The sequence below is a fragment of the Pseudorca crassidens genome, chromosome 13, assembly GCF_039906515.1.
Source record: "Pseudorca crassidens isolate mPseCra1 chromosome 13, mPseCra1.hap1, whole genome shotgun sequence".
In the NCBI taxonomy this organism is placed as follows: Eukaryota; Metazoa; Chordata; class Mammalia; order Artiodactyla; family Delphinidae; genus Pseudorca; species Pseudorca crassidens.
The window spans coordinates 433,252-447,380 of NC_090308.1; the positions used below are offsets into that span (position 1 = coordinate 433,252).

Below are 14,129 nucleotides of genomic sequence, written 5' to 3' on the forward strand. Positions count from 1 at the left end.
TATTTCAGCATATCGTACTGTATTCTCTCAGCAATTATGCACGAAATTGGCTTTGTACATGATTTACATTTTTACTTCTTTCTGTGGCCGGTAAACCAGCCTTGCTGCTTTTGAGGCAACTCCCCCGCCTTTCATGCCCGGCCCAATCACTTAACACGTATTTTTTGAGATTTCCTAGGTGTATGTCTTTCTCTTCAAGGAATTCACAATCTAAACGGGGAGTGAAAGCAATCATTAAATGAGGAAAGATGACGTGTAAGAGGAGCGAAATTCAATGACTCCTGAATCCAAGTGCTGCAGCCTTGGGGCAGGGAGGACTACGAGGGAGTCGAGGGGGCCAGCCATGCAGCAGGGGGGCAAGCCACACGCGGGGGCGGGGGGGCTGGTGCTTCAGAGGGGGCGGACCTGGACGCTTGCGGAAGAGGTGGAAGGTGGTCCTATACTCCTTACGCGAAGGGTAATGAATGAAATGCATCAGTGACGGCAGGCATGGGGAGCTCTGAAGGGTTTTGAGAAGACAGACAAGGTGATACATCGATGTCGAACTTACGGAAGGTAAGTCCGGCCTGGACTCGCAGGGTGGGGTGGGTGAAGGAGGGGGCTCAGTGCCAGCGGCACAGGTGGGCGGGTGCCTGTGACCCCGACGGGACTTGAGATGGTCTGAACTCAGCTGGTGACAGCCGAACGGAGGGAAACTTTTAGAGCAGAGCGAGCTGGATCAGCTCAGCGGGAGGAGGGTAGGGCTGCCGCAGTGTCAGGGTGGCGAGCCAGAGGGGCCGATGGACAGAGCGAGGGTGAGGGTGGGATGTGGGGCATCAGGGCCTCCCTTCTTGTCCTCTCCCCCCGCCCCCCAAACCCTTCACAGAAGTTACAGGGCGGCTGTAAGTTGTCTTAGTCAAATTCCGGGTGGTGTTTCCACCACTTGTTAATATTCCTAGGATTTCTCCGTAAAGTACTTATTTCCCCCCTTCTGTCTTCAGGGAAATGTCTTCTAAATTCTGGGGTTATGATTCTGTGATTAGCTAAAACTGTGGGCGCTTGGGCAATGAGCCATTGGAAATGGAAGAACAATCTCGGTGTTTCTGTCCAGGAAGGCGGGCGACCGGCAGGGGAGCTCGGGAGACGCCGACCTTCTGCGGAGGCTACAGGCCAGCTGTGACCGTGCTTCTGAGGTCAGAACCTTGATGATGCCTGTCTCAGAGAACATAAGAAAAACTGGAAAAAGCAGGATTTCCTGAGTGACTACAGCGTAACTGACAACTGTAACCAACTCTTTGTCAAGCTGTTTCTTCAGGGGGGACCGTGGAATCTGCCCACCAGCTGCAGAAGGTGGTGAGGTGCTCAGCCGCTTGGGGCCATCGTGGAGTCTTTGTGTGAGAACAGCCTTCTGTCTTTAAAGACATTCACCTGTTTACCTAGTTCTTCCCGAGATGATGCATTTTCTTATACTTTACTAGCATATACAATGTAGATAAGCAAAAGATAAACGCTAGAAATCGCTACAAAACCCATTTCCCCAAAATAATTTCTGTTTTCATTTTGTTTTGTTTCCTATGCTTGCATATACACTCCTCTCTCTCCTCTCTCCAAAGTGGAAACCTGTTGTTTAAACTTGTAACCTATTTTTTTACTTCAGAGTATATTTTTAATTACTCTTCCAGGCTGTTAAACATACTTCTGCAATATGCTTTTTAATGACACATATGTGTCTAAGAGCTCATCGCAAGGGCACGACTGAATTCCTGTAACCGCACAGCACCCTTTGCTGTGCCTTCAGATCATTTTCCGTATTTCACCACAGTGCTGAAAACAGCAATCTGATGGGCATCTTGGTGTTGACACACAATTCTCGGTGGGTCCTGCGAGCAGGAGCTCTGACTGCCTTGCTTTTCAAGGAAGTTGTGTAATGAACAGGCTTGGCAGGCTTGTGTCTCCCTGGGGAGCAGGGGACGGGACAAGTGTGTTATAAAGGACCCAGCTTCCTTACAGGTGTGTACGAGCAGGTGTGGCCTCTGCATCGTTGATGGGGACAGGGCTTGGGGAAGCCCGACAAGAAAAGGCCAGCCTCTCAGCACGAGGATTCTTCGTCTCCGACCTGGACTCTTGAGCTCTCCACCGACATCCACGGGGCAGTGGCAGCCCCTCCAGGTTTCGAGGAGGGTGGAAACTCATAGAGACGCCTGATGTTCCAGGACGGGTGGGAAGAGCCAGAGAGGCCCCAAGTCCCCACTGATTCCTCTGGGTGACACCCTCCGTGCTCTTGAAGGCCTTCTCCGTGGGGCTGGCAGTCAGCCTGATCCTTGCAGCCGGTGGGGAGACGATGCAGCGGGAGGCTGGGCAGCAGCCGCAGGCCTACCTCCCGCCCGCTGCTCCAGGTGGGCCCCGGGCTCTCCCAGGGCTTCCTCTGCGTTGCCGGGAAGATGCAGCCTCCGCTGAAGCTGATTCCTGAGCAGACTGAGTCACTTGCTCTGAGTCAGCATTTGCTCTGCTTCCTGGAAAAGCGTCAGGTGTCAGGCATCGCTCGACGCTGACGTGGGCAAGAAGAAAACGTGCCCTGAGGACGGGCGTGTGTGCCCTTCACGCCAGGAGCTTCACACTCACCTGCTCTCACTTCCATGGAACATGCTCCAGAGGGGGCGGGGCCTTTGTGCGGGACACTCTGACCCTCCCCCCACGTCAGGGCCACAGAGCCCTGGCCCTGCCCTCAGGGAGCTCACCCTCCAGCAGGCCACATGCACCTCGAGTGGCAGAGGGTCCCCTCACGTTGTCTGTGGGGGACCGAGGCCCGAGAAGGTCCAGCGTCGGCCCAGGTGTCCTCCGTTGGCAGGGCTTGAGGAGCTGGCCCTCGGCCCTCCTCTAGGCGACTGTGGGACTCTTGTCTCCTTGTCTGGATTGCCAACGAGACTCGTTCCCAGGCAGGAAGGGGTTAAGTGGCCAGCAGGGATGCGGGGCTCTGGGAAGAGACGCCGCCTGGGGTGGGGGAAGCATTCCAAGTGCAGTGTTTTCTGTTCTAAATATGGACTCGGGAGATAGTTATTTTGGGAGCAAACGGTAATGATTAGGGTTTTAAGATTTAAGTAGTCATTTGGTCATAAGAGCTGAGTCCACGTGCTACAGAAAATAGTCTTTTCCTCTGGTTGATGATAGGGTTCCTTCAAGTGCAATAATTGTTCATCTTTTTACGAGTGCACAGCAGACAAGGGCCTGTGACTGGCCGCCACCCCGGGCTCACTTTGGAAGAAGAGGGAGCTGGCTGGAGCTGGCTCGTGCTGACAGGGAAGGTGCTGAACCCACAGCCAGAGGCACAAACCGCCTTCCGGGCCTCTGTCCCGTGATCTGTGTGAGGGTGCGACCGCCTCACCCAGTGGACGAGGAGATGCTGCGTCTCAGAGGCTGTGGCTGGAGGTGGACTGAGGCCTCCCTGCCCACGTGCTCGGCTGACCTGACCGCAGGGGGACGCCTGGTGCTAAGCTGCCAGGTACAGTTGAGGAGGACTGTCGAAGGGGAACCACGGCGATGGTCAGAAATCACAGCCCAGGCTTCCTGGTGAAAACCCTGCAGGAGCAAGGCCTGTCCCTGGAGTCAGAGGAGAGCGGACAGCCGAGTAGCCTAATGGGAGGGGCAGAGCCTGGGGGTGGGGCCTGCCCTCCTCGAGGCTCCAGGGGGGTGGGGAGCTGGGGAGGGTGCCAGGCTCTGGGCGCCCCCCGAAGAGCCTTCCGTTTCCCCGGATTAACACAAGCAGCACACTGTGGGCATTTCATTCAGTTTAGCCCCCGTGCCTGTGTTATTCTGCATGAGGTTTAATTCACTCTTGCGTGTTGCTTACTGAACAGATCCTGTATGTGTGAGATATCTTGTCATCACCAGAAAGGCAGGAGTCTCATAAATGATGTGCTGACAGCCATGAACACTTCAGGGAAGACTGTACCCTTTCTTTTTTTACTTTTTTTTTTTTTTTTTTGCGGTACGCGGGCCTCTCACTGCTGGGGCCCCTCCCGTTGCGGAGCACAGGCTCCGGACGCGCAGGCTCAGCGGCCATGGCTCACGGGCGCAGCCGCTCCGCGGCATGTGGGATCCTCCCGGACCGGGGCACGAACCCTTGTCCCCTGCATCGGCAGGCGGACTCTCAACCACTGCGCCACCAGGGAAGTCCCAAGACTGCGCCCTTTCATACTCTCCTGCCTGTGACGGTCAGAGCTGGGGGCGACACTGACTAAACCAAAGGGTCATGGTACAGGACAGAGATCCGGAGGCGGGGTGACCTCTTTCAGGCAGGTTTCCACGCAGCTGAGCCTCACCTCCACGTGAGGACCAAGGGCAGGGTCACGAGCTGGCAGGGGCCTCAGGCGCGGGGCAGCATTGGTGAAGGCCTGCCAGCCATCTGAGCAGCGACCACAGGCCTGAGAGGCCTGGCCTTCAGGAAGGCCGGGGTAGGCTCCCTCCACCCAACCCAGGCACAGCCCAGAGCCACCAGGACCTCTGAGTTCTGGGGTGAAGGCCTCCTTCTAGAAAGATCCGGTTCAAGAGGGGAGGGGCCTGAGGGCTGCAGGAGGGGCGCCCTAAGGCCGGGTGGAGGAGATGGGCAAGGCGGCAGCCCCCAAGGGGGAGCATCAGAGAGGGACAGTGATGCCTCATCACAATCAGGACAGTGACCCAGACAGTGGGAGCCCCCTCTCCCTGGGACCCCTCCCCCGGGGTCACCCCAGAACTGCCCCCCCCCACACCCCCATCAGGCAGTGACTGACCAAGCTGGGCCAGGCCTGTCTTAAGCTCAGCGCTGCATCTTGCAGGGCTGAGCTTTTGGGGAGAGGGAAGAGGGTGGATGCTTTGAGCAGTTGAGGAATGTGGACAGAGCCGACAGGGCCTGGGGCCCCTGCTCCCTGACCCGCCCTTCATCAACCTGCCGCTCACTTAAGATCATCCTTTCCTGTTTCATTCCAGTGCTTCTTGTTTTCTATCAAATGTCTTTAAACCCAACTATTTTATTATTACTAATTATTAATATTCTTTAACATTATATTAAAACATAATATTGTCTGAGTATCATTCAGTTATCTTAGGAGCTACTAGGTTGAGGGCAGTGGTGTGGGCCCCTCCCAGGCCATCAAAGCGCCAGGGACGGTCCCTGGGGTTACGGGGTCGTGCCTTCAGGTGCTCAGCCTGCTGAGGCTGCCGAACCTCCTCGGGCTCTAAACTGCGTGGTCCCATCACCGCCACCCTGTTTCTGGGAGGGCCCGCAGGAGGGGTGCGGGGGCGCGGCTGGTAACGGTACTGAAAGGTTCGCGTTCCTGGTGTTTTCAGGCGGGATGTCCACCGCTCCAGCCGGGCCCGCAGCGTCTCCAGGCAGATGGGGTGCCCAGGCCTCACGCAACCCCACCGTTGCCCTCCCCCAAGCCGCCTCCCCGGACCCCCAGCTGCACTGGTCCTGCCTGTCCCCCCGGCAGGGTGCCCACCGGTGGTCGGTGCGGCGAAGACCAGGACTCTGGAGGGAGATGGGCGCTCTGGGAGAGGGCTCCCACAGCACATCACCACGACACGCTTGAAGCCGCGTAGCTGCACGTGGCACGGACTTGGCTGCGGGCCCGGCCCCCAGGTCCCTGCATCTGCGACGTCAGTCATGACAGTGACCGGACCACCGCCCAAGGCCGATTCAGCTCACAGACAGCCAAGCACGGCCGCACTTCCTCCACATCTGCTAGGGAAGAACCTGTATGGTAGTTGACAAAAACGCGGGACAGGCAGGGCGGTAGTCCAGCACAGATGGACGGCAGCAGAGAGGGAAAGTCCCAAAGTGCAGGGGTCCAGACGGGTGGTGAACGGGGTCCCCGCAGCCACAGAGAGTCCGGGGAAGCGGGAGGAAGGAGGGGTGAGGTTGCCCCGCATACATCCCCTCAAAGCAACTCTCAGAGGTGCTTCCCGACAGTGAAAGGGGGAGAGCAGGGTGTTGGAAGCTGATCCAACCTTGGGGAAGGGGACAGCGGTCCTGGAGCTGCTCCCAGACCTCCCGGGTCAGGCAGAGCCCCGGGCCGCCCCCGGAGTCCCCAGGCCACTCTTTGCAGGGCTGTGCCCTTCGTTCCATCCACCGTGCTCTCTTGCTTGAAGAAGGAAGCCTTTTCCCCGGGGTCTCTTTGGAAAGGAACGGCGAGCAGGTGCAGTGACAGGGCTGAGGCCGGGAACACCGAGGGAGGGGGGTCAGGGCACCCACGCCGCGGGCCCTGAGCAGAGGGGGCGGGCTCGTGAGACCACGCGGCTGATTAGCAGGTGAGGAGCCTGGTTCTCAGGACGGTCAGGGGCCTTTGCAAGGCCTCTCCCCTGGCCACAGTAGCACCCAAGCCCTCCCTCAGGTCCAGAGAAGGTCCTCAGTCACGCATCTCGAGGTGGAGGAGGGCCCCTGCCTTGAGTGGGCAGCCTGGGCACAGGTCAGCGCTGGGAGAGCAAGGGCCGGTCCTGAGGCCCGACCCCCGACTCAGACCCACACGCTGAGCCGCTGGGCTACACGCCTCTGAGGGCGGCGCCGCTGTCCCGGTACCAACCACTCTCTACTGGGGAGCCGGCGCCCTTGCTGTCCCGGCAGCCAGCTGGCCCTGCCCGTCTCAGCCCCTCCCCTGCCATGGGTCCCGCAGCCCCCCGCTCCTGTCCGCGCCCTTCAGGCCTCCGGAAAGTGACGCCCGCCCTGCCTCAGGGTTTGCCGCAGAGTCCAGTGGCGCTAGTTACAGGCGGGCTGCATGCCCGCTCCGGCAAAGGGTCTTCTGGGGGGCTGGATGGATCTCGGGGGGCGCGGGAGGGAAGGACCTAAGAGAGTTCTCACTGTGGCTTCGTCATCCTGGGCTGCGTCAGGGCTGCCCGCGCCTGAGGTTTTAGAGCAGGACGAGACGGCCCTTTCCCAGAACAGGCAGGACCCGGAGCGAGGCAGACGGGGTCGGCAGCCTAAGCCCGGCCCCCGGCCTCGCACTAACCCCGAGGGACGTCCTCCGGCTTTCGGGGCCTCATGCAGAAACGAGGCGGCTAACACCTGCATTTGTGATCTCCACTGGTGGTGAGTTGACTGATGATTAAATGACATGAGGTGCCTGGGGTGACCAGCATGCAGTGTGTCCCCGAGGTGCTTGGCCTTATCTCTTTGTGTACCAGCAGAGCCCCCCGAGCCCTTCAACCCCAGGAGCTCCCCTGGAGCCTGGGGAACACCAGGCCCCTAAACTGAAGTTATTTGCTGGATTTAGCCCCAAATAGCGTCCCCACCCTCCCTCTCCTCAGTCGTGTTCTGTTCATCTAGTGACAAGCTACAGGAGCGCCCTCGGGGGCTGTCACCTCTGTAGGGAATTCTGTAGGATTTGTGCAGACCTGGCTGCAGCAGCAAGGGGCAGATGTGAGTCGCCGGGGAGGCTGCTTCTGGAGGGGTCGGGGGGAGCAGTGCCTGGGCGGGAGGAGGAAAGAGGATGAGCTCCTTCCAGAGACCAGCTTCCCACAGCTAATCTGACCTGAGCCAAGGGGAAGCGGAAGGCTGATTGCAGAGGAAAGCAGGGGACGGGCTCTCCAAGCTGCCAGTTCACACGTTATTGTTTAGGATTAGTTAGGATCCCCAGAGCAAATCATGCATTTCCCTGACCCTCTAAGCGCTCGGGGTAAATCCTGAGCCCTTGGCCAAAGCTGGGATCAGGTGACACCTACAAAGGCTGCAGAGACCGTGAGGCCATGCTTCGTGCCAGTACTGCCCGCGCACTAGCAGTCAGAGGGGCCGGAAGGGCAAGGCCCGTCCTCCTCTCCTGGGGTAACCCTGCAGCCGGCTGGCTGGGGCCTTGCACTGTCTGTGCTCAGTAGCACAGGCCAAACGCACCCAGCAGCACTGCCTCCTCAGCCTGGCCCAGCCCAACCTTGCTCGGGGGCCCCGCTCAGCCCATAGCCAGCAGTGGGATTCAGGATCATGGCTCCCAGCAGGTCGGAAAGAGAAGCCCCAGCATGACCTGGTATAAAGTCAGAAGAAAAACTTGTTTTGCTGCTGCCCATGCAGCATCGCGAGTGATGTGTGCTTTTTGTTGCTCCGTCAGAGCTGGTTAAATACTGGTAAGTGAGATGCACTTACCACCCGTGAAACGTCGAAGGCCAAGTGATCCGGGCTCCTGGGCTTAGCAGTGTGAGTGGTCTTCTTCATGGGACCTTCTGGAAAGCCACCAAACCTATTCAAGGCTGATTTCTGTAAAATGTCAGGAGTCTCACAGGCATTCAAGGAGCTTAGCCCCTAACCTGGACTAAAGCAGGTGCTCAATAGTTTGGAGACAGTCTGAGGCCTGAGACCTGGGACCCTCCACCAGAGTGCTTGCACCTGGACAGAGGTCTCCTTGAGCAGCAGAACACAGAGAAGTATGAGGGTGGTGTGGCCACAAGCTCAGGGGCACCTGGAGCGCCCAGCAGCTGGAGGAGCGGGACGGACACCCCACCACCACCCCGGGCGCCTCAGAGGGAGCGTGGCCCTTCCCGCCCCTCGATCAGGCTGTGTTCCAGGACTGCGAGAGGACCGAGAGCTGGCGTTTGAGCTGCTGGGTCCCTCCTGGAAGTGCAGACGGCAGGCTGAACGCTGGACACGGGCTGGGGTGCCAGGGCAGGGGCAGCCAGCCTCTGGGGAGTGGCCAAGGGGCATCGGGCAGGCGGACAGAGCGTGGAGCCCATTCAGCGGTAGCGGGCAGGCGGGCTGTGAGGCTTCCAGTCCTGACAGCTCTTGGGAAGGACAGTCTGGTGGGAGTGAGTGGTCCCACCGTTTTCAGGCAGGGAGTTGTACACAGCACTGAGGTGGGGACCGGCCTGCTGTGTTACCTGGTGAGGGGGGTTTACCTGGCCAGGTGGGTTAGGCTTCTTTAGCCTCTGTGTCTAAGGCAGGATGAACCCCGTCTGCGACAGTTAGGAGTGAGGCACGTGCAGGGCATCCAACCTGGAGTCGGGAAGGGCAAGGTCCAGGGCAAACCCTGGCTCTGGCCTCCACCCCATGTGATTCTGCGCAGAGGCCGCTCAGCCGTCTGAGCCTGTCTCCTTGTAAAATAGTCCCCAGAGGGGACTGTGGTGTTAAGTAAAACGCACAAATATTGTATTAGGGGCACTGGGTAAATACCGGTTAGTCTGAATGTAGTTGATTTCTCATTAAAGATTAAAGAGGTCAGGTGCCGGGTTAAAGCTGAGCCCTGTCCAGGCTCACACCTCACCTCAGACGCTCCCCTCCCCCCGCAGGACGGCCCTGCTGTCCAGAGCACAGCCCACCCAGGACAGGCTGGAGGGTGCTGGAAAGTGCTAGAAGAGCTAGCTGAACAGCGGCCTCTCCCTCTGAGTAAGAAGAGGAATTGCAGAAGCACAAGGGGAGAGGTTCCGGCCCAGAGGACGCGCATCGGGCATTGTGTCAGGAGCACAGCTTTCTTGCTCGGCCCGGGGTGCAGGTTCCCCGGGTTTTGTGATGTGCGGTGATGAATGTGTGATCACTGAGCAGGACACGGCCGGGGCCTGGCGTCCCGTCGAGGCCACATTCCCGAGGCTGAGATGGGGAGGGCTCGCTCCATGGCGGACCTCGGGCGGTGCGGGGTGGGCGGGGGTGGCCAGGCTGATGGGGAGGTATAGGCAGGGGGAGGGCCTTGCTCCAGAACCCAGGAGGAGGCTGGGCTGCACTCGGTGCCCCTGGCCCCCGGGGTGGGCAGCATGCAGGGGGCAAGGCCTGGCCTCATTCTGAGACTCGGAGCCCGTGGGCCCCCAGGATGCAGAGCGCTGGGCTGGGAGGGAGGCTGTGTGAGCACCGCCCTTCCTGAGGCAGGGGCCCTGCCCGGGGGGCCTCGCACTTTCCTGACTTCTGTGGGAAATGACGGCCTTCTCCCTGCCTGTTCATGGCCTGCTTTCTGGAAGAACTGAGGGCCCACCACCCAGGTCTGGGCCGGGGTTAGGGGATGGGGGTCCCCAGGCTTGGGTCCTCATCCCCCAGGCAGACACCCCCGGTTCCAGGACGCCGACTTCTCTGCGTGCGCTTGGCAAGCTTGGGCTCCGGGAGGGCACGAGAGCCTGTTTTTGGGGAGCCGGGGGCTCCGCAGCAGCCTTGAGGGCAGCCCGGCATCGGCGCCGCGGGCAGGCGGGGAGGAGCCCGGGTGGGAAGGCTTGAAGGCTCAGTGCCCGGTCCCACCCCAGCCCCACCTCAGGTTTCACAGGCGCCACGCCCCACGCGTGTCTCGTGCTCCCATCTCCCCTGCGATGTCGGCTCCCTGGGGAACCCCTGTGGCAGAACCCCTGTGGCGGGCGGTCACCGCCCGGCCCACAGGCAGGGCTTTTATCCGATGGTCGGTGTTTTGAGAAGTGGCTCTGGTCAGCCAGAAAGGAGCGTCCCGAGTCACCGCACCGGCACAGCGACAGGGCTGAAGCGGACGCGGTCAGGAGCACGCCAGGCAGCAGCGGCGAGAACGCACGCTTCCCAGCTCACCAGTGCCAAGAAGGGAAAGGAGGGAACAAAACCGTCGTAATATTTTTACAAGGAAGGACGGATGTGTGGAGTAGAAAATGAAGAAGGTGTGTTTTTTCAGACTGTTTGATGTTAAAGGTTGCAATTAACTTTGTAACGGCAGGGCAGTGGGATGTAGTCAACTTTGTTCAGAACAGGAAAAAGCCCAGTGTGATGGCAAAGCCGATAATGGAAGAGTAAGAAAGTCTATTTCCTGTTCAGCACAATCAGCGTAGGCGGGAGAGCTGGAGGAAAACACCCTCTAAAGGCGGGACAGTCGTGATGAGAATGCCAGGCGGCCAGGGGGCAGAATTCATGTTTGAACCCGAAGAACGTCCACGGAGAAATTGTGATGGGCAGGAAGTGCCGAGAAGGGGAGCCTACAAGTGGCTGCGATTACAGGACGGTTAGGAAGGTGCGGCTGGGACGGCCTGGCGTTTGGAGAGGTGGGGGGCGCGGGGGCCGGCGTGGGGCCGGCACAGGGCGGAGCCTCCGCGTGGCCTGCTGGGAGCTCGCCGGGAGTGGCCGGAGGGGACGGTGGTCCTAGGGTAAGAACAAAAACGGACAAGTTCAGGCTGGACCCAGAAGTAAGAGATCAGGAGAAAGCTCTCTTTTTGCAGTTTCTGAGAACGCTGAAGAAACACTGGAAGACTGGAGTTTCCACTGCGATTTCTGTTCAGAAGGAAGAATTAAAGATTTCGAGCAAATTCATTGCCTCTTGGGCAGCTGTAGACATTCTGTCCATTATTAAACTGGATGGCAGACTCAGTCGCACCCCAGGCCTTCTGGTGTGGAAACCGCACTGGGCCAGGATCCTGCAGGCATGAGACCGGGCCTCCAGGGCCAGCCCTCTGCCCTGTCCACTTCAGATCTGCTTTCCTTGTGGAGACCCGGCTGGTCTCCCCCCAGCCCAGCTCCTGGTGTGATCCCCTCAGTGAGAGCGTGGGCCAGCCCTGGACTCCTCCCGCCCTCAGGACCACGGTCGGGGGCGGCGAGGTGACCTCCAGGGGCCGCCAGCTCCAGCCAGCGAGGATCCAGGCTCCTCGTGCTACAGCTGCAACCTGAGGCACCCGGAAGGGGTCCTTCTGTACCTGAGCCTCCTGACGAGACCCCTGCTGCCGACAGCCACCGCAGCAGCCTTGGGAGCAAGGGCCCAGCTGAGCCCTGCCCAGACTCCCAGCCCGCAGAAATGCCACTGAGTGGGTGGTAGCTTGTTATGCAGACGTGGGAAACTAATGCAGGTGTATGAGCCATGCTGAATAAACCCCAAAGAACCCCAGTTCCTTAAACACCCGTCGTATTTCTGTCATTCTTGGATTTACACAGTTATTTTCAGTAGAGGACGAAGGACGTGGTCCATCTGCAGGCAGCTGTGAGCGCTCGTGAGCTCTGGTGCGAACCAAGCACGGGTGCGAACCCACCCGTGCTCTCCGGGAGGATTTAGGCTTTCGTTTTAGCTGCCATCTGCTAAGCCCCAGATTCTGACAGACTCACAGGGAGCTTTTCCTGTCTGAGTGAAGCGTCCTCGGTTGGTTGTCTGCCAGGCCCCGGGGCTGATTCCCCTCCCCAGCTCTGTCGAGTCCCCAAACTGCGGAAGAGCTGGGCGTGGAGGGGCCTCTCCGGGGCTCATTCTCTTGGGTAGTGGGGCCGCCAGCACCAAGCGGTCTTGCCTCCAGCGCTTGGGCCACTGCGGCGTTTGAGGTGGGGCCTGGCCGTTTGGTGCCAAGCGCTAATTGGAAGGGTGCCCTTGAGGTTTTAGCGGGAAAGGGCGATCCAGGGCGAGGGTCTGGCTTGTGGAGGCTCCTGTGAGCAGGGGCCTTAGGTGGGATGCAGTGGGACATGGGTGAGTGGCCCCAGGGTTGGGGACCACGAGGCCCATTGGGAAGGGTGAGTGGGGAACTGGCCGGGGGTGGGGCTGGCCCGCTGTGGCCGGAACAGGGCCTCCAGCAGAAGGTTAGTTCCTGGAAGCAGCCAGGGCCTCTGCGGTCGCGCTCAGTGGGGCTGTGATTCTGCACTGGGTCCGGTCTGCGTTGAGCAGAGCTATCATACGGGAACCCCAGCGGGAGTCTCAGGAGTCTGGCCACCCCTCCGGCCAGGCCACAAGGCAGGTGTCCTGCTCCAAAAGTGGCTCGAGCTGCCTATGGACAAGGCACGAGGACAGAGGGGCTCAGACCATGACTCGTGCAACAGGCCCAGAGGGGCCACGGGGAAGAAGCAGCGAGGGAGGGGGTCTGCCGGGCGCAGCCTCAGGAGGGGGAGGGAATGCAGGGTGTCAGCCTGTCCCTACAGAGCCTGTGAGGGCCGGCCAGCAGGTCGGTGCCTAGGTGGGAGCCGGGAGCAGGGCGGGGTCACCTAACACTCTCAGCAGAGGACGCCCCAGGGTGGCTGGAGCAGCTCCTTGTTGCCCCCCGGCCCTGGCAGGGGCAGGGAGCCACTGTCCATTCTGCAGACAAGGAGGGTCAGTGATGGGTGTGATACTAACTCCTAGTTCACAGACAAGTTGGTCTGAAAAAGACAGCAAAATCAAAATGAAGCACAACTGGGGGGTGGTGGGATGAACTGGGAGACTGGGACTGACATATATATACTAATGTATAAAATAGAGACCTAGGGAGAACCCGCTGTACAGCACAGGGGACTCCACTTCACGTCACTGTACAGTAGAAATTAACACGACATTGTAAAACAGCTATATCCCAATTAAAGAAAAAAAGACAACCCACTGGGAGACAGAAAAAAAAAAAAAGAAACCCCACTGGAAAACAGTGCCAGTGTCAGTCTGCAGTGGCCCCAACTCAGCGTGACCTCGTGGGAGCCTGCAGTGCAGCCGTGGGCATGGGGTGGTGGTCGAGGGCCGGAGCCCAGGGACACCCATCAGGGGAGACCCCTGGGGAGACCAGGCAGGTGCCACCAGGCAGGGGCCATGGCGGGCAGGTGACCTACAGAAAGCACTAAGGACAGTTTGCCCCGAGCGCCACTCGGTGCCTTTCAGGACGTGGGCTCCAGGATGGTTCAAGGGGCTGCTCCCCCAGCACGAGGGACGCCCCCTCCCGCCACTCTTGTGACCTGACTGTGTCTGCGCCCCCTGGGGGTGGGGGCCAGGAGAAGACTTGGTGCCCAGGGAGACCCTCTGGGCGCTTCCTCTGGGGGCAGAAGGGGCCCTCGGGCTGCCTCTGGGCACTGGCTTCCTCTTCACTCTGGTGACTTCCTCTGAGGGGCGGACGGGTCAGAACTCGCTGCCCCATTGGGGAGAATGTGGAAGCCCCGCCGCCTGAAACGTCCTCGTCACCTCCAAGAGCCCCTTCCCCTGGGAAGGGCTGGGGGCCCTTGTGCTCAGCCTCCCGAGGAAGGGGTCCCAGTGCGTGTGTGACCTGGGTGAGCAGGGCGAGGAAATGCAGACCCCGGCCTGCGCTCCTGAGGGGCTACCGGGGTGTGGGAGCCCAGGTGGACGGCCGCGGGGGTCTAGCCAGCGGGTGGACAGGACGGCAGGCGGCTGGGGACGCGGAAGACGGCATAAATGGTGTTCTTGAGGCAGGGTGGCTGCAAGGAGGTGCAGCCCGCCAGGTGCCACCCCAGAGGATGGGGCGTTTCCAGATGGCACGGAGGAGTTTGTAGCCCCAGACCTCCAGCTATGCCATTTACAAAATTAAATCCACGGAGGGGAAGACCT

General features: G+C 59.9%; 2 long non-coding RNA genes across 2 annotated transcripts; both read left to right on the forward strand.

Moving 5' to 3' along the window:
• Nucleotides 1-6,845: 6,845 nt before the first annotated feature.
• Nucleotides 6,846-9,312, forward strand: LOC137204913 (uncharacterized). Its single transcript, XR_010933902.1, has 3 exons — nt 6,846-7,036; nt 8,046-8,131; nt 9,217-9,312. It is a non-coding gene; the product is annotated as an uncharacterized lncRNA (long non-coding RNA).
• A 345-nt stretch (nt 9,313-9,657) lies between these two features.
• LOC137204914 (uncharacterized) lies at nt 9,658-11,748 on the forward strand. Its single transcript, XR_010933903.1, has 2 exons — nt 9,658-10,527; nt 10,682-11,748. It is a non-coding gene; the product is annotated as an uncharacterized lncRNA (long non-coding RNA).
• The last annotated feature ends 2,381 nt before the right edge of the window (nt 11,749-14,129 follow it).